This window comes from Oryctolagus cuniculus, chromosome 2, assembly GCF_964237555.1.
Source record: "Oryctolagus cuniculus chromosome 2, mOryCun1.1, whole genome shotgun sequence".
NCBI classification, from domain to species: Eukaryota; Metazoa; Chordata; class Mammalia; order Lagomorpha; family Leporidae; genus Oryctolagus; species Oryctolagus cuniculus.
In genome coordinates, this window is record NC_091433.1 from 46,883,634 (window position 1) to 46,911,292 (window position 27,659).

At 51.2% G+C, this 27,659-nt stretch overlaps 1 protein-coding gene across 5 annotated transcripts in view; it reads right to left on the minus strand.

The window, feature by feature from the left end:
• Window positions 1–27,659, minus strand: part of PTK2B (protein tyrosine kinase 2 beta) — a 125,904-nt gene that overhangs the window by 62,605 nt on the left and 35,640 nt on the right. Inside the window, exon 1 of one of the 5 annotated variants that reach the window (XM_051831887.2) lies at window positions 13,373–13,603. The exons of the other annotated variants lie outside the window; for them this stretch is intronic. The gene's annotated coding sequence lies outside the window, so the exon portion shown is untranslated. Of the gene's footprint in view, window positions 1–13,372; window positions 13,604–27,659 lie in introns of those variants that run through there. 5 annotated transcript variants of the gene reach the window in all.

A 27,659-nucleotide genomic window follows, 5' to 3' on the forward strand; every position in this document is an offset into this window, starting at 1 on the left:
GCAGAAAATGTGAAGAGTGAGACAGTAGAAAATAGCAGGAGAGAAACAGGGACATGGGGGAGAGCTGAGAAGAAACAGAACTGGAGAATGGGTGGCCCTGATGGGACGGGGTCAGAAAAGGCAGGAAAGGGCCCAGGGTGGGGGGGTTGGGGGGGTGGCTATCAGCTGACAGCTTTGTCTGCTTCCGCCCTCCGCTGCCGGTGGGAACTATCAGGGTTGAAAGGCCAAGTCCACAGGGACTCATCCCATAGACCATCACTCATGACCTGTGGAAGAGTTCAAGAGGACCAGCACTGGGCCCCAAGCAGCCCAGTGTGGAGGGTGACTCTGCAGGGTGGGAGGAGGTGGCCCGAGCCCTCTGATGCGTCCTGGTAGACTTTGAAGAAGTCCAGGAATCTGCAGTTTACTCTGGATCTCAGCAAAGTAGATCCTGGTCTCTGGACCCAACATAAAAGGGTTCACTTTCTGCAGACCTAAAGCAGGGAGCATCCAGGAGAAGCAATGGAAGTTCTAGCTCTAGACTGGTGTCAATCTTGGCTCCACAACAGGATCACCCAGGGGGCTTTTAAGAAATAATCCAAGACCTGTCCCTAAAGCTTGCCATTGGATTGGTCCACGGTGAGCCCTGGACATTAGTATATTGAGTTTTCCAGGATTTTCCCAACATTCATTCAGGGATAGGAACCACTGCTCTCAAATGAAACTGGCTCTTATCCTAAAACCTTAACAACAAAAGCATCCTCTTCTAACAAGAGACTGTGACTTTAGGGGGCATTCCTAGACCAGGCATTGCAGGTGGAGGAATGCTGGAGGTGGCCTTACTAAAATACACATATGGAGTCAAACATTTTCAAAGTAGAATCATAGCCTATGCTTATTTATTCACACTGGGATGAGCACTAGGAAAGAAAGATTTAGATAGCCACTATCTTCAAGGATCCAGTCCTTTGAAAAAATATAAATGTATGTTAAGAATATGAAAAATTATAAGGATGAGGGAAGGAACAGAGCATATCCCTTAATTCAGGGACAGACAGATGGTGGGAAGTCCTGGGTTCAGAGTCCACAAGGGAAGCCAAAACTGGGACAAGACTGATAGAGACAATAACATTCAATCTACTTTAGGGACAAATATATGCATATAGTCTAGACGTATCAATTTCACCTATCAATCAATCCATCCATCCTAGAAGTTTCCATACCATTTTTTAACAAACATCTACTCAACGTGTAGTGTGTGCCAATATTCCCACTACTGTGTTTTGCAGTTGAGATATATCTTAGTTCCCCTAGACCTTTCATCAGGAATCCAAGCCTTTTGAGAAGTAACCTCAGGAGACACCAGTAGGGGAGTGGGAAATGTGTGACAGAAAAGGGAAGACAGTCAAAGAAGAGGTGTTCATTGAGTGACTGCTTGGGTAACTGCAGTTTTTATGCTGGTGGGAGCTCGGGGAGCCAGGACACAGTATAGCCCACTGGTAGAGGGAGGATCCGGGACATTTACACACCACTTCTTGCAGTCATTCCTTCCAGCCCTTGCAGCCTGTTCTGCACAGAAGAAAAGAGAAAGTCCTTAGTGCAAAGGAGGCAGAGCTGGCAGCTGTGTGTTGGAGTAGAACATTGAAATGGCAAGGTCCAAGAGCATGCCAGAGGGGACAATGACAGTTCTGCTATAGGATGTGCAGATGACAGAGAATGTCTTGTTCCAGAGAGCTCCCACTCTAGACAGGAAGACAAAAAGGCAAGTACTCGATACAGCCATATAAGTGCCACACATGCAGCTGGCCCCAGCTTCAGGATCTGTTGCGTCTACTGAGCCAGTGGTCTTGGGGCCACCGTGCACCTCATTTGTATGAGCTAGTCTGCAGGCAGGAACTTCATGAGGAAGATTTGTAGAAGAGGTTTCTGGGGGAGGAAGGAAGTAGAGTGGTGTCAGCGGCGGTCCCCAGAGACAAGGTCTCACCTCAATGGACTGAATATTTGCTTCCCCCTAGATGCATCTGCTGAAATCCAAAGCCCCAGGGTGATGGTGTTAGGAGGCAGGCACTCTGGGAGATGGCTACGTCCTAGGGTGGGCTCTTCATCAGTGAGATCAATGCTCTGTTGTAAGGGACCCAAGAGAGCGCTGTCACCCTCTTTCTGGCACACTAGAATAGTGAGAAGTCAGCAGTCTGCAAACCAGTAGAGGGCCCTCACCAGGACCCCGCAGTGCTGGCTCCCTGGCCTTAGACTTCCAGCCTGCAGACTGTGCAAACTGCATTTTTGTTGTTTATAAGCCATCCAATCTATGGCACTTTGACAAGACAGAAATTCTGGAGGAAGTCCCTAATAATGCAAGCCAAGGGGCCCACCTGACAAAGGCCATTTGGAAACTGGGACATGCTGCTGAGCCACGCTGGTGGCAATGTGGACTTGAAGCTGGAAAGAAGAACATTATGCCCACATCCTGAAACTTTTTCAGAAGCACATGGGAGCTCCAAAAATCTCAGGTTTTGGAGCATTTAAGATAAGAATTTTTGGGTGAGGATGTCATAAACCCCATGTGATACCAAGTATGTGAAGCCAGCATTGAGTACCCCAGTCCTCAAAGAATCCTGAACTCATCCTACTGCTAACAACGGTGTCTTGAAAGATCCTGGAAGGACTTGAAACTGAGGCAGAAGTGTCTTGGTCAAAAGACCCAGAGCCAGAAAGGCAGTGTCCACATCTCTACTAATATGGGGCACCCTCCTCAAGGGCACTCAAAACTCCCATCTGTAGACACAGATCTGCAATGAACTTCCAGAACTCTCTGAAGCAAGGCTGCTGAGAGGGGTAAGGGAGGGCTCAGCCACTTGTCTCCACGGCTTGGGAGAACCCAGCTCTCAACCCCATGCACAATCTCCTCTCACACTCACTGTGCTTGTGCTCTGGTCTCAGCTCATTTTCTGACTAGCTCTAAAAGCGTGTGCAAGCAATTTTTTTTTTTACAGGCAGAGTGGACAGTGAGAGAGAGAGACAGAGAGAAAGGTCTTCCTTCCGTTGGTTCACCCCCCAAATGACTGCTACCGGCGCGCTGCGCCAATCCAAAGTCAGGAACCAGGTGCTTCCTCCTGGTCTCCCATGCAGGTGCAGGGCCCAAGCACTTGGGCCATCCTCCACTGCACTCCCAGGCCACAGCAGAGAGCTGGCCTGGAAGAGGAGCAACTGGGACAGAATCTGGCGCCCCGACCGGGACTAGAACCTAGGGTGCTGGCGCCACAGGTGGAGGATTAGCTTAGTGAGCCATGGCACCGGCCTGTGCAAGCAATTTAACTTCGCCAACTTCATTTTCCTCACCTATAAGTTAGGGATAACCCCACCCACCCTGTTTTCCTTATGGAATAGTTCTAACAATGAAGTGAGCAAACATAAATAGAAAAGTCATTATAAGCAATACGGCAGAACATAAATGAAAGTCTCCACTACTGTGGTTATGATCTGCTGATTTTCCCAAGTCTTGTCTGACTACCTGAATTCCCCATATCTTGCTCCTCTGGACAGTGGTTGTCTAGAGGAGGGAAAAAAGGTCTGATTAGCAGCATTTGCCAATTTCCATGGTGTAAATATATCCACCAGGTTTATTTCAAGCTACCAATACTCATCACTGTGCACTGAGTTAGGTTTGATGAAAACAACCCTCTGGCTCCAAGTCCTGTTTCTGACAAAAGAACTTGCCTCTTTGCCCAAATTTTGCCCGATTATTTTAATTTCTCATCAGTAGCCTCTCTCTCTGGCTTTTGATGATCTCAGAACCCTCTGATCCTCAATATATGAACTGCAAGGCCTGTCCCTTTCTCCATACCTCCTTCCTGGCTCTTGGACCCCTGGCAGCAGGTCCACCCACATCCTGATGTGCCCTGGGCCATCTGCTTGGTGTCACATCCTGAGGCTCCAGCAACAACCCTGGCTCCGAGCCACCTTAACTTCAGCTTACGTCCCTGCCCACAGATCTGCCGAAGTCAGAGTCAAAAACATAACAAACACAAGGAAACAGTACCAAATTAAAACAGGAAAAGTTTTGATTGGCTACAAGAACTTCTTGGCCAAAACCTGCAAAAGGTACTAAACGAGGCTATTCAATCTTGGAGTCCCTGAGAATCTTCAGGAAGAAAATTAATTATGTCCTTCCTGAATGGCAAGACATTCACCTACCTAAAGGAGAGGTCCCTGAGGTAGGATTTCAGTCCCTTCCAGATGCCCTATGTTGTCATGGTACCTGATGCTTGTTCCTGTGTGGGGAAGATGCTAGGTTTCCAGGGACAACCATCGCAGGCAGGAAAACATAATTCTTGCCCTTGAGGGCACCGTAGGGTCATGGTACACTTGCTGAACATGTGTTGTATACTAAGGAGTTTATATGAGCAATCTCTGATTCTCCAGAAACATTTTTATTTATCTGAGATGCAGAGGTACAGAGAGAGGGAGAGATAGAGAGAGAGGCCTTTATCTGCTGGTTCACTCCCCAGATGGCTATGACGGTTGGAGCTGAGCCAATTCGAGGCTAGGAGCCAGGAGCTTCTTCCAGGTCCCCCACGTGGGTGCAGGGGCCCAGACACTTGGGCCATCCTTCACTGCTTTCCCAGGCCATTAGTAGGGAGCTAGATTGGAAGTGGAGCAGCCAGGACTGAAACTGAAATCCATATGGGATGCTGGCGCCACAGGTGGAGGCTGACCCTACCAGGCCACAGTGCCAGCCCCTCTCCAGACACATTTTGTGGGCTATTTAATACTAGCCTCATGGCCCAAGAGAGGACACCGAGGCCCATAGAGGTTACCGTGTCCAGATCACACAAGTGGTAGGCAGCAGAGACCTAGTGCTACTTATGGCCTAATCCAGAATCTGCTGTGAGTAGAGCCCCGCAGTGTAGTATAGCAACCCTGAGCACGCACCCTGCTTGCTGTTGCCCCTGATCTGAAGGGGCTCACTAGGGGGACTATTATTCAGAAAGGAGGTGTGGCATCAGGGAGAAGCCACACACATTGCACTCATTCAAACAGGATTAAAGCGCATTCCTGGTGCTAGGACACCACTGGGACATAACCCACAGCAGCCTCTGGGGTTAGGCGACATGGTGGCCCCAGGTCTCTGCTGCTTATCTGGACAAGGCGACCTCTGCAGGCCTCGTTTCCTCTCTTGGGGCATGGGGCTAATATTACCTATCTTGCAGAGTTCTATGGAAACTCAGAGGTTACTTGTGGATACTACCCAGTACACTCCTAGTTTAAATGCCTGTGATTTGGCAGAAGAATTGAAGACCTATTACCAAACCCACTTCTAAAACACACTACACTGGCCTCATCCGTGCCAGTGGACCAGGACCAGGTGGTCATGGCAGCCCCTCTATCACTCATGCTGGGAGGCTGCCTCTACGCCAAGACCCGCCTCTCTCCACCCACCTGCCCACCTGTACTCCGCTCACCCACATGCCCATTGTCTGGCCTGAGCATGCAGAGGAGTGGGTTCCATGGAAGGCAGCCTCACTGGAGATGGCCAAAGCACCAGCCCTCTGGGATCTGCACAAGTCAGAATGTCACAAGATGCACACTTTATTTCCACTCTGCCTCTGAGTCACTTCCCCCGGCTGTTTCCACATCAACAAAATGGGGAATACATGCCTTTCCGATCATACAGGACTGCTGGGCACAGCCACTTAACTAACGGGCAGTGACCTTGCCATCTCTGGGAGCCGTCCCCATGTTTCTGGCAAGGCAGGGCTCTGCTGGCTCCAGAGAGCACCCCCTCCCTGGCTCAAGCCCTTTCAGCTTCCAGCACCTGCAGGGCCAGCCTCCTGCCTGCCCCAGGGCTGCCCAGTCCACACTTCCTTTGATCCCTTCCCTCCTCTCCAAGCTTCCCTCCCCATTACCTAGTGAGGAAGGAACAAGAAACATTGTGATTGTCACCAGCTGTCATTCACTATAATTCAAAAAGCACTGGTGAAGATTCTACCACGCTTTCGGCTCCCCGCCCCCACCCCCATTATCCACTCACAGTGCTCTCTGGCCAGCACCTGCCAACCTACTGACTTAGGGACCTACTGACTTAGGGTGGGCCCTCAGGGGGGCATGTGAGGGACAACAGGGACACTGTTAGCTGTCCTTCCTTGTTAAGGAATCCTGTTTCTACAGTAGTTTGAAAACTCTGTTCTCTGTGGCTAGATAGATTTTTCTTACTTCCCTGTTTGCTTCCCTGAGCCTTCAAAAATTCATACTCACCTAGATTTGCCAGCTTTTGAATGACTTGGCTGGCTTGTTTCCCCCTGTCCTTCCTTTCTTTCCCCCCTCTCTCACTTCCTCTCTCTCCCTTTTCCTTCATTCTCCTCTTTCTCTCTCTGCCTTCCTATGTCTCAGGAGCCAGGCCAAACTTTGGAAATACAAAAAGTAGAGTCCAGTAGAGACTTGCAATCCAGTGAAGAGGATAAAGATCATACACACACACACACACACACACATTCACACTCACACACGCATGCACACACACATGCACACACACATGAATACCCAAACAGGCATGCACACACACACATGCACACACACTATTCGCAGCATGCTATGGGATCTGACAGAGCTCCAGGCACAGTGACAGAGGATCACAAGAGAGGATTTGCCTACTGGACCTTGAGATCTCAGGAAAAGGTGACCCTGTGAGCTTAGGCAACTGCATGGTGTGATGTAATGGTTGGTTACGACAGTGGCTTGGATCATTGGACAGAGACTAGAAGGTAGCAACATGCTAAGGAATGTGTACTTCATCCTACGGAAAAGCAGGTTTGCATTTAAAAATGTGAACGTAGCAATCGGATGGAGCAGAAGGAGCAGATAGGACAAGGAGCTGCGGCAGGCTCAGCCACGGCAGTGGGAGGAAGGACCCTGGATCTGCAGCATTCGCCAGCTTCTCTGCTATAAACACTTCCAAGATCTCTGAGAGTGGAGGTGGAGAGAGACGGGCGCCCTCAGCACCACTGCCGACCCAGGCCAGGAGGGCCTGTTTCAGGGCCACTGCCCTCAAGCCTGCCTCTGACCATTGAGGTCTCCCGGGTCCCTGCAGTACCACTGCCACCACCAACTCAAGACAGCCACAGCCAAGGCACACGAAAGCACAGAACCGCACAATGGGCTCCTTCCTCTAAGGTGCTCTGCTCTTCCCATCTCCTGAAAGGTGCAGGTCGCAGAGTGGCGCTGTTGTCACCCTTAACCTCCGGCCAAATTTCCCTCCAGTTTCACCACTTTGCACCACGTTCTCAGCTCTTTCCTTCTTGTCCAACCTCCAGGTCCAGGAAGTCGCATTTCCCTCCCTGAGTGCATTACAAAAGCGGTTGTTGAGCAAGGCAATGCAGTGACCTGACAACCTGTTGGTGCTCCAGTTGACAGAGTCCTTCCCCATTGTCTTGAGAGGTTATGAGGAGGCCAGATGATGAGCTGGGGAATTCAGACCTGGTCCAATGGCTTCTTCCCAAGACAGGTGGGCAAGGGTGCACACTAACCTGGAGGAGCAGCTGTTGCTTACATTGTGCCTTGCTCATATCTCTTAATTTGGTATGAAGGAGTCTGTGCCTATCGAATGAGAAGCACCAAAATGAGCACAGGACTGGAAGAGCTGATAACTTGTATGGTAGATCATAAAGGACTCCTGAGGGGGTGGTGTTGCGGCACAGAGGGTTAATGGGGGGGACCAGGATGGAGTCCCATGCTCTTGGCTTCGGCCTGGCCCAGTCCTGGCTGTTGTAGCCATTTGGGGAGTGAATCAGCAGATGGAAGATCTCTCTGTGTGCCCTCCTTCTTCCTTTCCCTCTCCCTACATGGTTCTGCTTTTCAAATAAATAAATAAATAAATCTTTAAAAATGTATATAAAGAAAGGTTCCCTGAAATCTTCCTGGGCTAACAGGCAGCACACACCAAAATTAACAAAATGCAGTTTGTAAAGTGAGAGAGATAGGATGTTCTTATGCAGATCTTTTAGAAAAAAAATAGGATAAAAACTTGATGATGCATTTGTTATGGGCTATGGTGCTCTGGGGGCACACCACACTCCAGGGGCAGGAGGCACCCAGACCCAAGGCGGCCACGCACGGGGCTCCCCTGCAGAGGCTCCGGCTAGTGACCCCCACAGGATACCCAGGGAAGGACACCTCCCTCCATGGAGTCCTTGAACATGGTGTCAGGTGTGGCCCAAAGGAAGCCGGAGGGACACCAGGGCAGCACCGGCCCAAGGCTTCCATCTCCCCTACAGCCCCAGCTCCTGCCTGCCTCCTTGGAAGCAGCTCTCCTGACGCCCTGCCCCTACGTCCTCTGGAGCCCAGCCAGGCTAAACATGGTGCCTGGGCAGATCAGGTTGGAAGAGGGGTAGAAGGGGCTGCACTGGTCCTCCCCTTGGTGTGCAGCTCCAGGAAGACCTGGGTGGGTGGCTACTGTTCTACTCTGTTGCAGGGCACGCAGGGGCTCAGCAACCAGCCCTCAAGGTTCCTGTGCATTGGTTTGGGCCCCTGCACAAGCCTGGAGCAGGCCCACATCAGCCCGGCTTATGCACCAGCACAGGGAGCGGGCTGTAGGGTGCTGAGGATGGTGTTGGGGTCATGTGATCCAGCAGCGTCAGCCCCCCAGAGTTCAGGGACGGAGCCTGGCCCCAGGGAACCATGAGTTCAGGCTTCTGCTTGAAGCGCTGAGCGACAGCCAGCTGTCTGGTGCAGGCATTAGTGCCTGTCCCCTCCAGGTCCATCTGGCAGGCACCAGCGCTCTCACAGCCACGGCCACGGCCACAGCCACCTAGGGAACAGCAAGGGGGTCTGGGGGCGTGGTTTAGAAGCTAGAGGGTGGCACAGGCGGCCCTGCCATGCGATGTCTGGCGGGATCACATCTGAGCTCTGTGTAGAATGCTCCTGTCGCCACTGGTCAGGGGCCAGTACTGTGGAGCCATGGGTGTGGAGCTGGTATCTCATACAAATGCTGGTGTAAGCGCGGGCTGCTATGCTTCTGACCCGGCTCCCAGCTGCGGGCAGTGAAGGGGCTGTTCTGGGTGGCCCCTCAGCTTGAAGACACACCTCACAAGTGACTGCCCTTCCCAGAGCCTCCACGCCCATCTTCTAAAACGTCTTCTAGTCTAGGTTGAGGAAAACACAGCTTAGCAGCAGCAGGGCTTGGAACACAGGATTTATGCTAACTCCCTGGCAGCTGCTATGACATAGCCACCAAAAAGAAGTTCATGTAGTGCTAGGGCAACCAGAAAACCCTTAGACAAAGGACAGTGATTTCTATAGGCTCTGTGCACACCGACCACAACTCAGCACTGCCTAAGGGCCCCAGGTCTCAGAGCCCTGAAAGCCTGGGTCCTCCAAAACAGAGGAGAGAAACGAGTTCCAGGGAAGGAAGATGGATTGCTGGTTTCAGATGATTGTAGGGGGCCATGGAAAGGACAGAGGCACCTCCTTCATCCAAGTCAATGCTTCAAGTAAAAAAAGCGACAGAGCAGAGGAGGCGGGTGGATCCTTACCTGTGCAGACGGCACACTGAGCAGCCCCGGATAGGGTTTAAAGCCTCACTAACTTGCTGGTTCCTCCAAAGACAGGTGTCACTCTCACTTTGAGGCTGAGGAAGTGACTGAGTGACTGTCTTCTTACGTGGCAGAGACCAGGCCAGGCCTCAGTTTTCTCATCTTATCCCAGCAAATGCAGTTGCAGCCCGAGGCCAGCAGGGAGCCTGCCAGAGAGCAGTTCAGACACGCGCTGCCTTCCAGATGTGGCCCTCAGGATTCTGCCCAGAGACTCCTCACACAAGCCCATTCATTGCTACCTACGCAGCACCGGAAGGCTGTCTCAGCATGCACAATATGGCTATCCAGGGTTTCATTAAGAAACAATCAAACATTGGTAATTAAAAGAAAACCCAACTACTTGTTTTTTAAACCAGGAAATGCACACCCAGGTGTGACAGCACAGGTGTTGTCCCCTCATCCATTACCACCTTAAAATCAACAAAAACACCCCCTTGAACAAGCTTCTCCACCTGCCAACTTCCAATCTGCCAGTCTTTGCAAATCCCACTTACGCCAAAACTTGCTTTACGTAAACAGACACCCAAACCATGAAATGCAAGGACGCCCCCATCTGTAGCCTGCAGCCATCAGCCTTCACTGTGAATTGTATAAAACAGCTCAGGTGCCCCATCAAGCAAACAGGATGCCACCTGTGTGTGACAAGACTTGGAAAAAGGAAAATAGGTGGTAATAGTAATTAAAAGTGGCAATGAAACAACTTTAAGGAACCACTACAAACTCATCCAACGAGCCAAGATCCCAAAAGAAAACTAATAAAGCCTCATGTGTATGGGCTTGAAACAAGACGGTACCCCTGCCACTTAATTCAGACTGCTTTCCGAAGGCAAGCTAGTTCAGCAGGAAGCCACTCATACGTGCTGGCCTGGTTGCCCATGGTGGGGAAACGTACATATTAAGGGGAGGGATGTGGCTCATTCACACAGGAATGTTCATAGCTGTGCTATTTATAAGAATGACATTCTGAGAGCCAGAACAAAACGCTCAGGGAAGTGCTCGGGGGAACGCTAGGCGACGTCCCTAATGATAAGCGATGATAAAAATATGAGTAGTAGTACATGAGAAGATGTATATAAAATGTGTTAAGTGACACAGACTGGGATTTACATACTGATTGAAACTACATGAAAACACAGCTACATTTAGAAATACAGTTAACAGATCTTAAGTTCTCTTACCGTTATCTTGGTTAAATATACACGAGAGTATGTAAAGTCCATTGCACAAGGGTAAAAGTTGATCCTCTTCTGCGGATCTGCCTCTGGCTGCCCTCACACAATCTCATCTTCTATACTTCCCATGTGGCCCAAAGAACTCAAGGAGGGAGCAAATAGGCCCTTAAAATTTTTGTTTCTAGGGGCTGGTGCTGTGGCACAGTGGGTTAAAGCCCCATCCTGCAGTGCCAGCATTCCATGTGGGCGACGGTTTGAGTCCCAGCTACTCCACTTTCGATCCAGCTCTCTGCTATGGCCTGAGAAAGCGGAAGATGGCCCAAGTCCTTGGGCCCCAGCACCCACGCACGAGACCTGGAAGAAACTCCTGGCTTTGGATCAGCTAAGCTCTGGCCATTGCAGTCATTTGGGGAGTGAATCAGTGGAATGGAAGACCTCTCTCTCTTTCTCTCTCTCTCTGGCTCCACCTCTCTCTTTCTAACTCTTTCAAATAAATAAAAATTTTTAAAAAATTTAATTTCTGAATCCCATCCCAAATCAAGATGGGGTAAACAGGGCAGAGAGGCAGCTCCCTGAGATCCCACCAGGGAGGCATGGGACAGAAGTGACCTGCAATGCCCAGCTGTCCGTCAGGAGCCCTCAGTGTCTCGAGGGTCTCTGCCCCACCACGACCCCGGTCTCCTCTCTGTCCCTGAGACCCAGAGCACACATCTTGGGCAACCGTCATGCTCCCCAAAGGGCTCACTGCTGAGACAGAGCAGCGGCTAACACCGAGCACTTCTCTAGCCCAGGGCTGGGCCAGCACTTCCCGGGCACACAGGGTAGCTACTGGGGTCCCTTCAGTATTTTTAAATAATATTCTAGGTGACTGTGGGTTTTGTACATTTTAAATTGAAATTGTGAACCTTTAAGGTGTGTAGTGTGATGTTTGATGTACAAACATAGTAAACTGATCTTTACAGTCAAGCTAAGCAACTTCCATCTTTCCACACAATTTCCACTTTCGCGTGTATGTGGTGAGGACATTTAAGAGCTCCTCCCAGCGCATCTCATGTCTACAGCAGAGCGGGATTCACGTAGTCCTCACGTACACAGCTGATCTCTGGAGACTATCCCTTCTACATCCTGAATACGTTCTGTGGAGCAAAGGTGCAGCATGAGGACTATATGCGCAGATCTCACGTGTACAGGTTGGTCCTCTGGCCCACGTCTTCCACTTCCCACCCCTTGCACCACCCCCCAACATCCCAGGTGATTCGAACATCTGCCCAGGGAGGGTGAGGACCCACTGGTTTGGCCTTAGTGCACTGGTGGGAACTAAGTGCCTAAACTGAGCAGTGTCTCAGCTGCAACCAGGCCTCCCAATTTCCAGACTTCAGGCCTTCCAGGACCAGGGTTCTGTTCAATAAACACTTGGTGTAGTGAGATCCCAGTGAGTTAAACTTCAATGCAGGACCTGGGGGCCAGCACTATGGCACAAAGGGTTAAGCCCCTGCCTGGGATGCCTGAGCATGGGTTTGAGTGCCAGCTACTCCGCTGCAGATCCAGCTCCCTGCTAATGCGCCTGGAAAGACAGCAGAAAATGGCCCAAGTATTTGGGTCCCTGCCACCCTCGTAGGAGACTGGGATCCAATTCCAGGCTCCTGACTTCAACCAAGATCATTGTCCTGTCTCTACCTCTCTATCATTCTGCCCTTCAAGCAAATTAAAAAAAAAAAAAAATCTTAAAAAAGCATACAGGTCCTTGCAGGGATTCTGGGAGCCTTATTTCAGGGCACAGTGGAGGCTTCTATTTCAGTTTCTTGTTGCTACCAAAGTCCTCTGTTGGGAAATGGGCAGAAAGAGAAGAAAGAGTTGGTTCCAGTTATTCAGAGCTCAGAGAAACAGGGGGAACTTCGGTCTTTTACAACTCCAGCCAACACAGGGCCAAAGATGGGAAACCTTGAGCGCCAGGGCCAGAAATCCCCCTGCTACCGCCTTCCCCAGCCTCCCTCCCGCCATCACTGAGTCTGGAGCAGCAGCTGTCTTCCCTGGGTAGAAAAAGAAAATAAAACACAAAGGGAAAACCCAACTGAAAATTTCCTGAGCATACAGGGTGGCAAATTCTTCTTGGAAACGGGCAATGGGGAGAAAGGCCTCAGGGACCCACAGTCAGGGCTGAGCAGGGAGAGCCCTGGCCACTGACTGCTGGAGCTGGGGTGGTTGTGAACAAGACCCTGCGAATGGCAGTTTAGGTGACAGCTCAGCAAGGAGGCATCTAAAAAAGCCGCGGTGCTTTCCCCAGGGCACAGTTCTCACCAGGTGCACAGCCTCACTCAGAAGTGGATTCTTGCCTGCCCCACACGTGATTAATGAGGAGAAATCTGGGGCACAGTCAATTAAAGTAAAACAAAACCTCCAATCATTATGTGCATATTCATTGCACAAAGCGCTTCCATGGTTACAACTGAGTTGTACACGTGTACAATTGAGAAAACCGTTCTAGTAGAGAGGAAACGGCGTTGTCCCGTTTAATGTTTAATTTAAAGTGATAAATACTTCTAAAGAATCACTTCAGCTTCCTCTTCACACACATTCGACCCAAGCCTGCAAAGAAGAAGGATCCCGGACTACTTCCGGCCCCTAGGCACTTACTTTCTCTTCACGGCCGTGCTGGGTGCAGACTAGAATCCTAGGATTGTCTCCGTAAAAACCATGACGGTCGCTCCCCCGACACTGGATCAGAGCCTGTGTTTGGCATAACGGCCCCCGGCCCTTTCTTCCTTTAGCTCTTCTTTCACGGAGGTTGAGGTTTCTGAGGCACTCAGGAAGTTGAAGAAAGAACCGAAACCCACTGCTCCGCAGCTTTACCGCAGGCAGGAGCAGGGAGAGAAGCTAAGGGCACTGCCCGACCCCTTCCCAGCAGGACGCCGGCCGGCTGCGGGAGTGGGGGCAGGGGAAAGCAGAAGTGGGCAGCAGGTTGTGAGGGTCATGTCCACATCCAGGATTTCAGGAACTCCAAAAGGAACCTGGTAGCTTTGGGATCTGCAAGGAGGGAAGGCCTACACTTCCGGGAATGGAGAGGCCTACTTCCGGGGAAGAAAGTCCTTGTCAAGGTCCCTGCGGGTGCCTAAAGGTCAACCTTTAACCCCCATGCCCTGAATCTATAAAAGGAGCTCTCCCAATCTCTAATGTGCGACTTCCCCGGCCCCCCGCTCTGTTGGGGCCGTGGAACCTTGCCCGGGAGCGGAACCCCAATAAAAGCCTGTGAATTAATTGATTTGTCTGCCTGGGAGATCTGTTACGCGCCAGACACCTTACAGAACCAAGTTCTACTTCTCCCTTGTTGACTGAGAATTTTCTGGCCACCTCATTGACGCAGGCACACACACACACACACACACACAGTCACCAAAGCTTAAGAGAGCACATTCTTTGGAATGGTATCCAACTCAAAGCCCAGAAGGATCTCAGGTGATTGGAGCAGGAAACCACACCTGTCTGGGCCTCCAGTTTTCCAGAAGTGAAGGCATTAAGTGAGAGGAACACTTTTCCAACAGTCAGAAGCATGAGTATGTCCAACTATTTAAATTCACAGCTCAGTTACAGAAGGGGCTTAATTTTTTTTCCTACTTGGCATCCTTTTATTTATTTTTTATTTTTTAAAGATTTTATTTATTTATTTGAGAGGTAGAGTTACAGACTGTGAGAGAGAGAGACAAAGGTCTTCCTGCCATTGGTTCACTCCCCAGATGGCTGCAACGGCTGGAGCTGTGCTGATCCGAAGCCAGGAGGAAGGAGCTTCCTCCAGGTCTCCCAAGAGGTGCAGGGGCCCAAGGACTTGGGCCATCCTCCACTGCTCTCCCAGGCCACAGAAGAGAGCTGGATTGGAAGAGGGGCAGCTGGGACTAGAACCAGCACCCTTATGGGATGTCGGCACTGCAGGTGGAGGATTGATTTATTGCGCCTTGGAGCTGGCCCCGAAGGGGCTTAATTTTTCCCAATCTGGCTGAGGGAAACACGATGGGTCTAGGGAGAGGAAGCTTAGAGGTCTTTCCATATACCACATACACATTTTAGACCTGACCTCAAGAAGCCTATAGGAAACAGTTTGGATGAGATCTGTAGACATTGCTGGTGGTAACTGGATGCCTCCCAAGGCCACTCCCAGGAGGGGCAATGACACTGGGGGTGGGGTGGGGGTGGAGGCAGCGGGCTCAGCAAGCACATGGGCCCTGTGCAGATTTACTGGGCCTGAATCTGCCCTGCAGCCGCCTGCTCTCTCAGGATTTGGGAGCTGAATGGGCTTTCAAGGTCGCACACTCCTGGGCCTTCGCCATGGCCTTGCAGCCCACACATGTGACTCCTGCCCTCTGCTCGGGCCTCTCAGAACTGTGGTCCCTGCTCATCCTTGAGCCGAGGTGGTGGCAACCACAGCCCCCTTTGTCCCCACAGCACTGTCTGAGCAGACTAACCACCCACTCGTGGGTTCTATTCTCGGCTGTCAACATCACCATCATTTGTCAAGTGCCTAATGGCATGGCTGTGTGCCAGGGGAGGGAAGGAGGAATCTAGAACACAGGCTGCCCTGCTCACTGCCGCAGCCCACGGCCCTTCTGGGAACAGACAGGTTGTACCAGCAAGATACTGAGCCAGACATGAATGGACACGGTGCATTTCTTATGTACAGCTGGGTTCACCGGTGCATAACTGGGGGAGGCCTGCAGAGCCCCCGGGGGGCAGAAAGTCTGGGTTCTGGTTCTTAACCCTCCACCACCCAGTAGATGAAGATACCATTTTTTACTCCAGCCCCCCAGTGCAGTGCATGGGTAATCATTCGCCCACAGGGACTCACCCGCATGATCAGAACATTATAGGATTTAGCATTGGAAGGGGACTCAGACATCGTCCAGTCTGATGGTTTCCAGAACCTGGATGGTCCTCAAGAGGAAATCATTAGAAACACAGATGGTCTACTCGGGACTTACCTGTCAAAATGGGGAGGGGGAGGTTAGGCAAAGTGATTTTTATGTCATGGAAATGACTGGCTGGCGGTTGGCCATGCTGACACCAGAGAGAGAACATCAGCTGTCAGCTCAGACCCTTGATTCAGAGCAACGCTGGATCCAGGCTGAGGTGTCCCCCTAGTCTGAGTCCTGGCTCTAAGACTGTGGGAACTCAAGGTTCCCTATGGGTCCTGGACATCTTCCTGGTCAGGGACTGCACTGTTGCCCCAGAGAAATCACGGCTAGAGGCATTTCTGAGTCCATGCTGTCCTAGTGTCAAGGACTCACAGATAAAGATTACTGGCCTGCTCCCTCCAGCCCCTTCCAAATTCATGGAATGGCAGACAGGGATCCAATTCCAGATCCTGCTCTGCAAATGACCCTGGCACTTTAGTCAAGCTGATCTTTGGGTTCAGGTCCCCTCTGTTCAAACACAGAGTAAGGATGGACTCTCGGTCACTTCTGGTCCCATCTGCTATTGGATTGACAGCACCTCGAGGCCAGAAGGAAGCAGAGACATCACTTAGCCCAGGGCTTCTCTCGGGGAGCCTGGAGAGACTGATGCCCTCAGTCCTAGGGGCATGTGGATAAGGTCTTGTAATAACCATGTTTCTAGTTTATGGGTTGATGCTTGGACATCTGGAGCTTTGATGACCCTGCAGGGAACGCTCCTCCAAGAGTTAGCCAATTCTTAACAGCCCAGCTTCCATATGCAAATCAGCCAATCCAGAGCCCATATCCCAGCCCCTCGTTTATCAGTTCCCGCACTCTGGACCGCTCTGCACCTACCCTAACCAACCCAGGGCCAGGTAATTCTAACCAGCTTATCCTGCCTGTTCCTCCCATGGAAAACACAATACAGACTCCAACTCACTTCTTCTCTCACTTCTCTGCCTCCTCAGCCACCCTGCTGCTTTCCCCTTGTGGCCCTCACTGCATGTGGGGTCTCAGGTAAGTTTCAGTGTCTTCCTTTGTGGCAGTCCCCCTGCATCTGTGAGTTTCCCATACTTGATTAGAACAAAGCCCAGCTGCCCTCAGACTGAACACTCTGAACCTTCACACTCTGAACCTCTGGGCTCAGATGAACTCCCCTCTGGGCTTCCAAATCCCCTCCAGCCTACCCCCGTGTGCCATGCAAACATTTTCACTATCTACATGTACCGTTCACGACAGAGACTGAGAACCCCCAATTTGGCAACCTCAAGTCTAACAAGTGCCTGCTCTCTGCAGCCCCTGCTGCTGCCCCTCAGCCCTCACTGCCCAAATGTCCCAAGCCTCTCCACTTCTGAGGAGCAGAGGAGCACTGCTTGTACTAACCTGCCTCTCAGCGCTGGTGGCCCCTGAGTGGATTTCTGCCCACTGGGGCACACAGAATTGGCTCAATCCCTCTTCCCCGCGAACTCTCTTCAGCTTTGGAAGAGCAGCATGTCCGGGTTCTCTGGAGGCCTTTCTTCTCCCACCTAAGCACCCCCATTTCTTTCATCGCGCTCAGGCACTGGGATGCATGTTTCCTACTCTGCTGTGATGCTGCGGGATTCCATCCTGGGGTCTATTTATCAGGGTATCTCTTGCTTTACGCCTGCACATGGAGGACAGAAAGATGGCCAACCTCTATATGACCACTTCCAGTTTCTCATGGGCGCTTTCATGTGAAATCTCTATAATTTTTAAATGTTGGTACAAACTTAGAAAACATGGCAAGCCAAGGAGGAGCTGTCAGTCCTCTCCCAGGCCCTTGCCCACAGCCAAGGACCTCAGTTGTTTGGCTTCTCCTTGGTTGGAGAGGACAGAGTTTTCCCACCACCCCCGAGGGCCCCTTCCCAGCGTAGAGCTGAGGAAGGACTGGGCCATGGGGGACTCTTTAGACAGCAGCCTAATGGAAAAGCTCGTGAGAGTTCCAGGGCAGCAGGTACCTGATGTGTGCCTTGAGCGCGGCCTCCTACCGCCTTCCCCTCTGCTCGCACTAAGAGAGCCCAGCACGCTGTTAGCATGGGCTCTCCACTGGGGCGAGGGACTCTGAGGCTCAGGCCGGGGTTTTTTTCTCCTTACCCAGGGCAGTGGGGACTCACTTGAGTGATGCTGCTCAAGCCTGGCTGGTGGAGGCCAAGCCAACAGGAAAGCAGGTTCCTAGGCTAATGGGGGCAGCCTTGGCTTGGATTTGATGGACAGTTGCTGTGTGACAATGGATGCCTGACCTCTATGCCACCGCTTCTTCTAGCCTTTTATGAGGAGCTGGAAATGCAGCCTTTTAACATGAACTCTTTTTTAAAAAAAGATTTATTTATTTATTTGAAGGGCAGATTTATGCAAAGGAAGAGAGAGAGAGAGAGAGTCTTTCATCTGCTGGTTCACTCCCAAAATGGCCGCAATGGCCAGAGCCATGCCAATCTGAAGGCAGGAGCCAGGAGCTTCTTCCAAGTCTCCCATGGGGGTGAGGGGCCCAAGGACCTGGGCCATCTTCTACTGCTTTCCCAGGCCATAGCAGAGAGCTGGATCAGAGTGGAGCAGCCAGGTCTTGAACCAGCGCCCATATGGGATGCCAGCACTGCAAGTGGCATCTTTACCCACTACACCACAGTGCTGGCCCTGTGAACTCTTTAACTAGTAGATGTTGGCACAAGCTTATAAAAGCCGGTATTAACAAATATAATGCGTGTTTGGATCAAGCCCAGGCCACTAGTTCACACCCTCTGTTCCCAGCTCAGCCAGGGTTATCCCCCTACTCAGGAAAGGGCCATCACCTGGCACAGCCCAGACGTCTTCAGCTTCTCTCTAAGGGCTTTCTCAGCTGCCTCCCTCCAACCACCACACCCCATGCTGGTTACTTTTTTGTGTCAACCTGACTGGTCCACAAGGTGCCCTGATACTCAACATGCTGCTGGGTGGACCTTTGAGGGTGTTTTTGGATGAGCTTAGCCTTCCAATGGTAGACTAAGTGGAGCAGATTCTCCTCCCTAATGTGCATGGGCCGCATCCCATCACTGATGACCTGAATAACAAAGACAGACCTTCCCCAGTGTCAGAGACTTCCTCCTGCCTGAGGATCTACCTAGTCAGGACACCGGTTTCCTCTTCTCTTTGGAAGCAAACTGGAATACCGGCTCTTCCTGGGTTTCCAGCCTGCCAGCTTCAGCTCCCTGGGGTCTCCACCTTACAGACTGCAGGTCTCAGACTTGCTGGCCTCCAAAACTGCATGAGCCAATGCCTTGGACTAATTTCTTTATAAACACACATTCACTTCTGATAGGTTCTGTTTCTCAGGGGGACCTGACTGATACACTCCCCTTCACCAAAAGGTAGCTGGCACTTGTAAGAAAAGCCTGATCATTTATCAAGTGAAATGCTTTTTCTGGCCCTGTACCTGGCCCTGGTACCTTATTTCTAGTGTTGAGTATACTAGAAACAACTATTTTTTATTGCAAGCTTCTCATGGCAGGCCTGGTGTTTAGCAATGTATATATATACTTCCTATATAATGCACACAACACCCTGTCCCCCTAGTAGACCTTATGAGCAGGCTCTGCACCTGCTCCTGGACCAGGGCTTGGTACAGGGGAGGTGATCAATAAATTAAGACAGGCTTGAGTAGCCAGGCCTGTCTCCAGTGCCTGACCTTGACATTCACACCTACAGCTCTCTCAGCCAACTGGAATGGCCAGAGTTTAGCTCCTTTACAACTCAGCAAGCCCTTGTCTGCCCTTCCCCCTCTGTTGTCCTCCCCAACAAGCCAACCGATCTGCTCGTGAGCTATCCACCGAGGTTTCTAAAGACTAATTTGGGAGTCTAACCACAGTTTCATCTGTAAAAAGAAGACAAAACCAAGAGAGGAAACCCACGGCAAGAGCCCCAGATCCCCCTCTTTTCTCAGAGTTGCTTTCAGGTAGCACAAGGGCCCAGCAGGTCTGACACCCAGGTGGACCACAGAGAGAAAAGGCTGACAGCCTTGACCCTGTGCAGGAGGAAGATTTCTGAGGCAGTGCTCACTTTCCAGGAACCACCATCCCCATGCAGTTTGCATTGCTCTTGAGTTCCTGCTGGGTCCAGCTGCACAGCAAGCTGGCAGATAAAGGACAAAAAGAAGAATACATCACGTACAGGCAAGGGGTAGGGGAGGGAGGGAGCTTCAGACAAAACAATGCAAAGTGAGAGGCTTAAGAGGCTTGCATGATCCATGATGCACCGTCAGACCCACCTGTAGCAGAAGGCACAGAGAGGAATGACTAAGAGCTTGCCCTGAATGTGGTCACACATACAAGCCTCCTTGTTTGCTCCTTGGTGACCCTGCCCTCCCCTCCTCAGGATTGAGGATATATCCCCAATTGCCCTGCTTTTTCTTGGAAGCCATTTCAGTCCATAAATACACTGGGTACTGAACATCTGCTTTATCCAAGAATGACAATAGTCCGATTTCTCTTTCTGTCCTCTGCAGCATCAAGATCCCACTCTAAAGATTCCAATACAACACAGCTATTCTGTTAACCACATAGTAAGGCACGAGGAAAACTGAATGTCAGAGTGCTGTGATGCCTACCTTAACTCCCAGAAGTTCTGAGACCCTGAGCATAGCACTTCCCCAGAGGGACCTCAGTTGCTTCATCTAAATAGGGGGGGATTGGATCAGTTCTTACATTTTTTTATTTAAGTCCTTAATACAGGTTGAACATCCCTAATCCCCAAATCCACAATCTGAAGTACTCCAAAATCTGAAAATGTTTGAGCACACACAAGTGGAAAATTCCATATTTGATCTCATGCAATACATTAAAAACGTTGTATAGAATTACCTATATTTATAAGGCATGTATGAAACACACATGAATTTTGTGTTCAGATTTGAGTCCTATCCCTGACACCTCATTATGTATTCACAAATATTCCAAAATCCCCCAAAAAACTGAACTTCAACATTTCTGGTCCTATGCACTATGGCTAAGGGTTACCTAACCTGTGTATGAACTCCTGTGTTACCTGACCTTGAGTGTTACCTGACCTTGAGTTTTTGGCAGGTCGGAACCGCTGATGCCTCCAAGCCTAGCCCGAGGCCTGGCCATAACAGACCTTCCCTCCATGTTCTTATGAGGGGGTTCTGTGATTATAAGATGCTAGAAGGAGGGCTAAAAGCAAGGGGTGGAGAGGAAGGGGGTCTCAGGGCAAGGCTTTAGGAGGGAGGTGGTGTTTGCAAAGCACTGGAAAGGTGGGGCAGAAAGAGAAGATGATATTCCTTGCTTCTTTTATCCCAATATCACAGCTCTGTTTATTCTGAGAAGCAACCAGCTGCAGCTCCAAAATAGACATGCTGAAAAACGCCTCTAATGACAGAGAAAGCCTCTGTGGGAACAAGGTTGGAACAGCCCTTTCCAAGCGACAGGAACACAGAAGCGCCGAGGGAAGGCGGACACTCCTGGGGTTCTTTCTACTTCTGCCTGCCTCTCCTACTCCTTCCCAGCCCGAGAAAGCCTTGGTTCTTCTTCCTAGGGGCCCCAGGCCATGGAAGCCCACATAATAGAGCAGAGGGAGGCCCTGCAGTCACTCCCAGGCCCCAGGGAGAGTGGTCAGTTCTCCCCTGACAGGGGTTCCACGCCAGGTGGGACAAACGGTGTTCTTGTCCATGGGCCCGAATATCTTTCCAAGCTGCTTTGCTGAGAGCAGGAGAGATAATGAGACAAACGATGGAACTGGAGCGTTTGTTAAGCATCTGGGTTATTTGTGTGTATGCCCCTGCTGCCAAAGGAAAATTGTACTGGACAGAGCTAAAGAGGCAAGGAGGACTGTTTTCAACTCTATTGCCATGAGCAAAAAAGAATGATTTCAACTCCTGCTCAAGAGTGGGGCAGCCCGGGGGTCTACAGCAATAGGCAGGGTGAGGGCATCAGTGCAGGGACAGTTGCTAAGAAGAGAAGGGCTAGAGAGCAGTGGAGGCCACAGGGTGGGAGCGGGGTTGCTTCCCATGTTGGGCTTAGTAGGCCAAGGCCATGGCTTGCCCAAGAGAACCCTTGGAGGAACCTGGCTCAAGTCTGGTCAAGAAAGGAGTCCTTGTCAGAAGGGAAGCAGTGTTTGTACAAACAGCTATCCCCTCCCTCATCCACTTTAGCAGCCTGGAGCAAGGGAAGTGTGGAACTGGACCCCTAGAAAGGTCCATACTATGAACAAAGCAGGCTCAGCCTGGGCCTGACACCACACTTCCTATTCTGTGGGGTCTGCTTTGTCCTGCAGCTCTTGATGAGGGGTCACAGAGGTCTTGTCTCCCAGTAACCCCTACTGCAATTGCAGGGGACCAAAACAAGGTGACAGAAAGAGAAACAGAGAGCATCCTCTTGGGGACCCACAGCCTGCCTCTCTGTTAAAACGGACACTTGGCTGAGAACAGACAGCTGGGAAAGCCCAGACACCTGTTCAGTTCCTCATCAGCCCCGGCAGGACCAAGTGGATCCAGGTGTCTTCCAGGGCACATGTTCTAGACTTTTCTGTTTGCCCAGAATCCCAGGCCCCAGCTGCTTCCCTACAGCCACTAAAGGCTCTTCAAGGCAGGGCAGAGCTACTGTGAAAGCCAGGGGGCCACGTGGCCATGGCCTTGTAAGACAAAGCACCCTGGACACTAGTTCCAAACGAGTCCATTTATGCCGCCATTGTTTGTGTGTGTTTAAAAGTATTAATCGGTCAAAGTAAACATGTAAAACACATCACAGAGTTTGCTGCCCAATTTTGGCGTTTCTCGCTCTTCATCCTCATTTTCAATCCTAGGAGATTCCCAAAATGGAAAAGGCCCATACATTGCCACAGCTGCACGCGACAGGCAAATGCCTGTCTCCTCAAGATACTGTTTCTTAGGCTGCTGCTCCCGGATCCTCTCTGCCCATGTCCCTGCCTCCACCAGCTCCCAGCAGCTCCCTCTCCGCCCCACACAAACACTCCAGCCTGTACTTGGTCTGAAGGGAGCCTCAAAGCCCGCCCCTTCTCCACCTCTATTCTGCATGCCCAGAAGCTTCACGCGGGACTTCCTGCCTACCTCAGGGATGGATACAGGCTCAGTCTCAAGAAATATGTATAATGCAAAGACAGACTTGCCCAGGAAATACCTGCCAGGGAGTGGGAGGTAGGTAGTGAAGGGGAAGAGGCGGCTCGTGGTCTCTGCTGTGCCCAGAGGCTGCTCTGGTCCTGACCTGGAACTCTGGGCTGGAGTTTCTGGCAGAGCCTGATCCGGCCAGTACAAAAAGACTTCCTAAACTTAATCATGCAAAGGCTGGCCTACCCCCACAAGGACCTGGGGCACCAAGAAGCCGGAGGTTGCCTGGGGAGACTGGGCTGTTTCTGTAGCAGACCACAAGGGTTAGCACGAAACCCACCCCACGTTGTTGAAGAGTGGAGATTAGTCCATAGCCTGGCTCTAAAAGTAGACAGCCTGGCCCCGGGGTATAGAGAGAAGGTGAGAGGTGCTGGGGTGTGGCTGTTGGGTCTGTCCTCAGGGAGGTTGAACTAATTCTAGGGTCAGGGATGGGAAGGAATGGAGCTCCTGGAGACCCCCCACGCTATGACTTGTGTCACTCCAAGAACCAAGAGCATAATTTTCTTTTTGTGGTATCAGATTTCCTGTCACCACCTGGGGGTCACTGTCCTATTTGACAAAGAAGCTTGGTTCAAAGATGGTGTGGAAGAGGAAAGGAGGGAAAGAGGTGAGTGAGCCAGGGCTGAGTGCACAGGAAACACTTGTGAAACTGAGGTATCACTAACGGTGTTGCCGGGAATCCTGTCTGCCCCGCCAGCCTGGAGCCCCGCGTTATCTTATCTCCTCTCAGAATCCCGGAGGGTCAGTTTTGCAGCAGGAAGGTAAATGGCCAACAAGTAGCTTCGCCTTGCCACAAGTACCCTTTGCCTTCTAGCACAGAGCACCAGCCATTCGTAAAAACAACTTTAATACATTTCTACTGGGTATTTTTAATATGCCAGTTACAAATATTACCTATTTAACTTTCAAAGCAAACCAAAGAAGTTACCAATATTATTCTCCTGCCATGTTATCTATGGGGAAATTGAGGCATAGCGTGGCTGAAGTAACTCTCTTGAAGTCCCAGAGCTGGAAGATGGCAGATGTGGCTCTTACTTCCTTAGCCGGTACACCACATTATCCCTCAAGGAAACATATAGGACTTTGCCATTTATCGATGCTTCCAAAACTCATTGAAAAATGGAACTAAAAGAGAAGTTTGCATGCTGAAGTTTGATGCAATGGTTAAGCCATTGCTAGAACGCCTGAATCCCATATCAGAGTGCCTGCGTTTGAATCCTGAACCCATTTCCAGTTCCAGCATAACACTAATGTGCGCCTGGGAGGCAGCTGGTGATGGGGTCTTTGCTCCCAAGTGAGAGACCTGACTGAGTTCCAGACTCCTGGCTTTGGCTTGGCCCAGCCCTGGCTGCTGCAGGCATTTGAGCGGTGAGCTAAGGGATGGGAGATTGTTCTCTCTGCCTCTCTCTCTTTGCCTTTCAAATAAAATGACAATAAATACATTAAAATGTCTTGAAGAGAAATTTATTTTGGTGCAAAAATAAACTGAAGCCAGGGACCAGCATTGTGGTGCAGCTGGCTTTTGCTGCTGCGTGCAATGCCAGGATCCATTACTGAAGCGCCACATCAAGTCCCAGTTGCTCTGCTTCCAATCCAGCTCCCCGCTAATGCACTGGGGAAGGTGGCAGAAGATGGCCGAACAGTGGGACCCCTACCACCCATGTAGAAGAGTCAGATGGAGTTCTGAGCTCCTGGCTTTGGCCTGGCCCAACCCCAGCCATTGTGGCCATTTGGTCAGTGAACTGGTAGATGAAAGATCTGTCTGTCTTTCCATCTCTCTGTCACTCTACTTTTCAACTACATGAATGGATCTTTAAAAAAAATGAAACCCTGGATGCAATTATTGTGAAGGAAAGCAGCAAGGGCTTGAGCAGGTTGCTGTTCTTGCTGAATTGCTTCTTTGCCCAGTGTTGTGCCTGATGGGTCTCCTTGTCTTGTCTACCTTCTCTCAGCTATTGAGGGCTGTTGTGCAGGGCCTGTGTTTACCATCAATTCCATGAGCACCACGGACTGTGGGTGGACACAAGAGAGGTGACAAGAGTGACCCAGGAAGTCGCAGCCAAGCTGGTGAGACACAGTGACACCTACATCACAGCATGGTCACAGCAACAGACAGAATGGAGTTGTACAAGGGAGAGAGGCTAATCTGACCTCTCTGGGAAGGCAGGGTCTGAGCTGGACCTTCAAGGGCAGATAGCTTTGTGAGCGAGAGGAGGTGGGCGGAAGGCTGTCCACAAAGCTCAGGATGAAGATGGGCAAGCAGCAGGAAAGGCTGAGGCTGGCAAGGAGTCCACCAACAACACCAAGGTTCAGAGAGGTGACTCTGCCCCCGACTGTGCACAGGCTGGGTGGCAGGACAAGACCGCAGGCAGCGATTTGGTGCCCGGTGCACTGGTTCTCACAAGAATAACTGGAGTATTATCCAAGCATGGGGCGATAATAAGGAAAAGGGAGGGATAATGAAGGAGGGTGCTCTGAGGCAGAATCCACCAGAACTGTCAGTATCACCCACAACCTCCTCCAGTCAGTGCGAGGAAACGTGGTGAAGTGATTCCTTAGTCAGGATAAGTTTGGGATGCAAAGGACCGTTGCAGGTGAGTAGAGAAAGTGGGATACTCAATACCACTTGCAGAACAATCACGTGAGAATTCGTGGCAAACTCCCATCTGGTCCCTGTAACACGGAGTGCAATGTCTCCCCATCCCCACATCTCTGCCTGGTACAAGCCGCTTTTTGCAAAGTACACCTCAAGTTCTAAATCTGCTGTGAAGCTTGTCTTCACGTCTCCCAGTCAGATGAGCTCTTGCTCTCTTCAGGACTCGTCTGCCTTAGTGTGAATATGTTACATTCACTCCTCAAGGCTACAACTTCCTCAACAGCCGGCATTTGTGCCTCACACACTTTATCCCCATTGCACTCAGCATGGGACCTGGAACATACACAAGGAGGCCATCATTCATGCAGGAGTTTGGAACTGAAGAGGCCTGGCCAAGCTCCCCCCGAGTTATATGCTCTGTAGCTGAAGGGCCCCTCACTGGATGCCCATGGGATGCACCTGCCAGCTCAGGGGGAAGAGGAGGCAGCTTAGACGGATGGACCTGAGGGCAAGCCACAGCGTTCTCACTCATCAGCGGCGTCATACACACATTGCCAACTATTCTGAGCTGTGGTTTCCTCCTCTGTAAAATGGGATGATAATGTCGCAGCTTCAGAGTTGTCATGAGGATTCAATGCCAGGCTGTGTATACGTAAGATGTATGGAGAGCACCAGGCGCTGGAACTCCACCTGCAGGCAGGCATTCTGCCAGCAGCAGCTCTGCGCGCACCTGTGTGTCAGGAGCAGGGGACCAGGCTCCGGGTCTAATCGTAGCCCTGCAGTGGCCTGGGTATATCCTCACTTCCTCATCTGCCATGCAAAGGGGTGTAATCGTGACCCGCAGGACTTGGGTGGGCGAAGCGAGCAGTAAGACTTCACACACACACACATATCCCAGAAATGCTTCGTGACTGCACCGACCCAGCATGGAGCACCCATTTCCGGAGCTCCTGCCACGAGTCATCACAGCCTTCCCTAGACACAGCACGGGTGCGACCATGGCTCTCTGCCTTGCTCAGGGGGAGGGTCTGTGATGAGAAAGGTGAAGACTGTCGTGGAAGCACTGTGGAGGTGGAAGGGGGTGAGGCTAGACCCAAAATCTAGCTGTGGAGGCTGAGCGAGGGAAGAGCCATCAGGGATCCTACCAGCCACCTTCAGGCAAGTGCAGGTGTTCCCTCCTGGCCATCTTCTGCTTGGATTCTTCCACTGATGATGAACTCACTACCTCAACATTTCTGTAGCTGTTCCTTTACTCAAAGCTCTAATGATAAAAAAAAATTTTCTTCCTATAACTTCCTGAGAGAAAGACAGCCAAGCACATCGCACCTCCACTTACAGGCCTTCCGGTGTTAGAAAACAGCTCATCTGCTGCACTGACCTGCCTGAGTCTGCTCCCTCTGACCCGCCTCAGTTCCCTCCAACAGTCCTCACAGGACAGCCACAGCTGCACCTCCGGGACCCTTCCCAAAAGCCCTTCTACCTGGTTCAGGAGGGACCCTTGGAAGTGAGCCCACAGAGCAGGAGTTGGCCTTTATTCTAGTCCCCACCACAGTGCAGGGACGTGGCCAGGAGGCTACCCTGAACTTCAGCCCCTCTCACCAGGAGGGGAGCGGGAGACGATGCGCTCCTAGGAAGAACTGCCTGGGCATCCAATTCCACAAGAATTCCCAGTGGGCTCTGGCTGGGTGGGGACCTCAGATACTCTTTATCACAAGGAACTGAGACAACGCACTACAGCAGTGCCACCCCAGCCCTTACCAAGCTTCATTTCTACCCCGTGGCTCCAGGTTTCTCATGGGAGTGGCTGTGTGCCTGCTGCTGACTCTCATCCTGGCCTGCTACCTTCCCTGTGGACCCATGAGGCTGGGATTGCCCTTTGCTCTCCAGTGGTGGGCTTCAGCAAAGTCAAAGGGTCCCAGGGAAGCATTGGTAGGGGGACGCCAAATAGTGCAGGGGGGATGGAGTGGCAGCAGAATATTGGGGGTGAGCAGTGCCAGTGTGGGAGAGAGCAGAAAGAAGGACGCTGACCCAAGTCCCTCTTCTCTTCGCCTGCCACAGGTGATCACTTTACCTGACAATAAATCCCTATCAGGATGAAGATGCCTTTCACAGCCCATGCAGTGAGGATGCCAGACTGCAAGTTTGGGTCTCCCTAGCCAAAGTGACAAGACATGCCATGCTCATAGGGAGCTGCCAGTGAATCAGCCCAGGAAGCAGAGGGGAGAACCCAGGTGGGCCCAGGAAGCAGGGCGGGGAGGGGAGGAGGGTCCCTGATAT